Raw genomic sequence first — 4,854 nt, 5'->3', positions numbered from 1 at the left:
GTTCTGAAGAAAAAATTATAAAAAAATTTATATGAATGGTGATCTCATTCTATTCATGGAATTTTTAACAATACAGAAGAGAAATATCTATGTATGAATATTTTGTCAAGAGGTTCCTTTATTCTTATTTCCCTTCAAGTTTATATTAACTCTCAAATCATTCAAATTCAAGCTTCTTTCTTATAGAAAGGAAAGTATACATCAAACACATTTTCTTCATAATTTAATGTAAAAAATACAATTAATTTCCATTATCTTGGAAAATTAAAAATAGACCTTTATTTTGTTATTTATATGTGTTATAACTTATAATGTAATGAATTGTATATATTGAATTATTTCTAAAAAATAAAGTCGATAATGACTGCTCAACATCAAACCATATATTCCCAATTTCCATTCTCAATGTTATTGAATACGATCACTGGAAGTAACTGGAACCCGAAGAAAAATTACAGACTTAACAAGGAGTTCGAATAGATTGTCACATTGTGTTTGTATTTCAAAAACAGGGACTGAAAAGCTTTACCTTCCGAGTTTCTGATACATGTATCATTTCTAATTTTTGAAATTCGTTTTAATCAAAGCTCGTAACGGTTTACAGTGTACATTGTTTGCATGAGTTTATGTGTTTTGGCTAAATAATAATTGGTTGTCGTTAGATTTTCAGAATGTCTCCTTTAAAATTAAATAATTACATTAGATGTATATGTTTCATAATTATACGTTAGTTTGATTGGCTAACAGCAATCTCGCGTCATTCTTCATTTCAAAATGAATTTCATGAATTGTAACATACATTTTGTACATGATGACACACGTTTCCACAATAAAGTGAACAGGTTAATAAAAGAAAAAATGATAGTAATCGTGTTTTCATGATCATAGCAAAAAAATGTAATTATAAGTATTGAATGCTTCTTTTAGTCATTTCATAGGGTTGTAAAAGCGTTGACCGTGCGTACATTTTTAGAATGAAGCGCGGAAAAAATGTACTTTGGTCAACGCTTTTACACCCCAATGAATTTACAAAAAGAAGCATTCAATTCCTAAATAACAAAAATAAAAAACTAGAACGTTGTGAGGGTTATAACAATGTTGAAAATCTACGGGGTTATCATCAAAGGTACATACTAGATAGGTAATAAAGTTATACCAAAACATCTATTGCATGCCATCATTCTAAAGTCAATATATATAAGGTATTTTATATTGCTCATGAGGGATACATTAAATTCGAAGTATCTTTAAGCAAGAGTTAAGTTCAGACAATCTCTGTGCACTTCTAAGTAATCTGTCATTGCAAAGCCTAAAAAATGCTATCAGACAGCAATACTTTACAAATATCATAGCCAAAAATTAAAAATTTTGAATTTAAGCAAAGTAATGTGATCAGCATTCTGTGAAACTTGAATGCCTGTGAATATTAATTTAAGTTGCATTTTTTATGTTTAAAATCTAATTTAGATATAGTAAGTACGGGTTAAGAGATATGTCAGATACACAGGTCTATTGAGAACAATAAAAGTTTGATTAAATCAACTTTAATGTAATATCAAACGTCTTGGTAAATTGAAACATTAATGATTTTGGCAAAAAGAAAGACACACTATAATAGTTAAAGGGAAACAGTAGACATATATAAGATAAAATATAAAAAGTCAAAAGAGAAACAAGTTCCATTTGTTTGATGTGTTTGGGCTTTGGATTTTGTCATTTGATAAAGGACTTTCCGTTTTAATTTTTCGGATTGGCATATTTTGTTATTTTACTTTTTATAATATCATTTCATTTATCAATGTTCTTTTCGTGAAATGCGACAAATTCTAATGAAACCAATCATTTAATGTAACATTAACTTCCTTTGTCCTTCCAAAATTTCAAACTCTTAATTCTTGATACTACTTTCGGATCGGTTGACAATTGATGCACTCATAGTGTAGATACTGATTTGGGTATTTCTATCTGCAATGGATCTGACATGTTAGCTCTGACGTACCTAGCATAGGTTACGGTTTTGATCGTGTTACTGGTCGTAACCACATGATAATTGATACTACGTTCGGACCAGACTGCGGTTGGATGCATAGAAGATAATGATAAAGTAACCTTTTTCAAGCAACCTAATCTCACTTTATTTTTAATTTATGCGATTGTGACTGTTTTCACGACACGTTTTTCTGCTTCAACCTAGACTCTTGACATCTGAAATCACTTCGGTATGCATTTATATTTGAAAAATTAAAAACCTTACTTAGTCGCTCCGTAATTCTCGTATCACGGCTTTGAGACGCGGGCAAGCATTATCAGCGATATCACAATGTTTGAGAAGTTATCATCGCCGGCACAGTGTGTGAGGAGACGTTATCAAGTTTGCTATTTCACCCTGCTCACCCTTTCCATAATTCTCGTAGCACGTCTTTGAGATGCGAACAGACATTATCAACGATATCACAATGTTTGAGGAGAAGTTATCCGCGTCGTCACAATATGTGAGGAGACGTCATCAAGCTTGCTTTCGTCAACCGTCTAAGGGAGGGGGAAAGACCAGTAATAGAGCGATAAACAGATAATCGTGTTTTTCTGCGTATAGTTAGCGTGAAAGATCGGACGCTCTACAAAATGTGAAGCTTTTTAGTTCGTTCGATACGCTCACTTACCAAAATGTTTCACATTGTATCTCGTTTTATTTATCAATGTGTAGAAACCTAGATAATCTGTATTTGTTGACTTTATTTTGTCATATTTGCCGGTATCTTACATTGCACCAATGGTATGTGAGTTACATTTACAACGAAACACGGTTGCATTTATGACAACATGAACATCCATTATTCTTTTTATATAAACAAGGTTAGATAAGCGAAGTTAATTAAATATAATAATCCATCAAGTTCAGTCAACCTGTAAGTATATCGCAAAATTGATAATATTAAAAAAATATCTATTTAACCGAACATCTTTTTTCAAATGCAGATGTAGGTGTGTAAACGGTCTCGAATTAGGTTTCTAGATAACTGGGATATAACATAATCAGCGCAATAATTAGCTTTTGATAATTCTTATTAGAAATAATTTGAAATCCGTGGAATCTTTAAAGATCGTAAAGATATGATAGTTTCTGATAATAACGCGTTATAACATTAAAGTCAAACATTTAAAAATAAGTACATTTTATCTGAACTTATCCTTGAACATGATGATATCTTTAACTTCATCAGTTTTATGTTAGGCATAAAACCTTCATTCATGAATGATAATAAAAAAGCATATATCAAACAGGTATCGAAATAAAATATATTTAAAAAATTTAATAAAATAATATAAATTAAAAACATCGCATTTTGATGTGAATAGTGCAATTTTAGGAAAATATTGTATTCGTCAGCGTACAGTTTCAATCATGAGGCAAGTTTAAGACAATTGGTGAATATTATATAAATAACACATAGCTGAGAGGTTGATAGAGTAGATTGTTACCCCGAGAAAACATAGTCAACTGAGGCGAAGCTGTTTGTGTGTGTGTTTTTTTTTTAAATAGTTTTTTTTTTAGTATAAGTGTTGTTTATTGTTATTTTTAGAGAACACTATAGATTTTGACAATCAAATATTCTTTGTCTAACGAATAACAAAAAAAAAAAAAACACTTTGAACAATTTCATATTTTTATGAAGTAAATAAATTGTATGTTCCAATTTATGTTTAATTTCGTTGGATAAATTTCATCGGTTTTTTGCATTTGCACCGTTCAGTATTTCATTTGCGCACTTAATAAAGTATTCCATTTGGTCTATTTTACAAATTACAAATGCGGAACATTATTTTTATCCAATGTATTGATATGATTACGGGTAATATACCCTTTTCCTTCTATCGAATTTCGAGCTGGATAAATTTAGTCTACAAGTTTCTAAAATTATTTACATTAACAAGTGAAGAACCACTTTTTTTTTATCACCACAAAACACATTGACCTTTAATATTCATCGAAATTTTTACAATATAAAATAATTAGGTTTGGAAAGATTGCCAATAAGACAATTATTACCAGAGAACAAAGGACGAGGATGGAAACAACTATCACCCAGAGAACAAAGGACGAAGATGGAGACAACTATCACCAAGAGAACAAAGGACGATGATGGATACAACTATCACCCAGAGAACAAAAGACGATGATGGATACAACTATCACCCAGAGAACAAAGGACGAAGATGGAGACAACTATCACCCAGAGAACAAAGGACGAAGATGGAGAAAACTATCACCAAGAGAACAAAGGACGATGATGGATACAACTATCACCCAGAGAACAAAAGACGATGATGGATACAACTATCACCCAGAGAACAAAGGACGAAGATGGAGACAACTATCACCCAGAGAACAAAGGACGATGATGGGTACAACTATCACACAGAGAACAAAGGACGATGATGGACACAGCTATCACCCAGAGAACAAAGGACGATGATGGATACAACTATCACCCAGAGATCAAAGGACGATGATGGATACAACTATCACCCAGAGAACAAAGGACAAAGATGGAGACAACTATCACCCAGAGAACAAAGGACGATGATGGATACAACTATCACCCAGAGAACAAAAGACGATGATGGAGACAACTATCACCCAGAGAACAAATGACGATGATGGATACAACTATCACCCAGAGAACAAAGGACGATGATGGAAACAACTATAAACGTCACTGTACGGCCGTTGACGATGTACACATCGCAAATGAGTTTTACTGTGCGTATTGCTCTGTGGTTGTTTATTCTACATTGGCTAGATGTATAGGGGAAGGGTTTAGATCTCACAAAACATGTTTAACCCCGCCGCAT

The sequence above is a fragment of the Mytilus californianus genome, unplaced genomic scaffold (genome assembly GCF_021869535.1).
Source record: "Mytilus californianus isolate M0D057914Y unplaced genomic scaffold, xbMytCali1.0.p SCAF_47, whole genome shotgun sequence".
Lineage (NCBI taxonomy): Eukaryota > Metazoa > Mollusca > Bivalvia > Mytilida > Mytilidae > Mytilus > Mytilus californianus.
The sequence above is the reverse complement of the archived record's forward strand: the minus strand, read 5'-3'. Positions refer to the sequence as shown.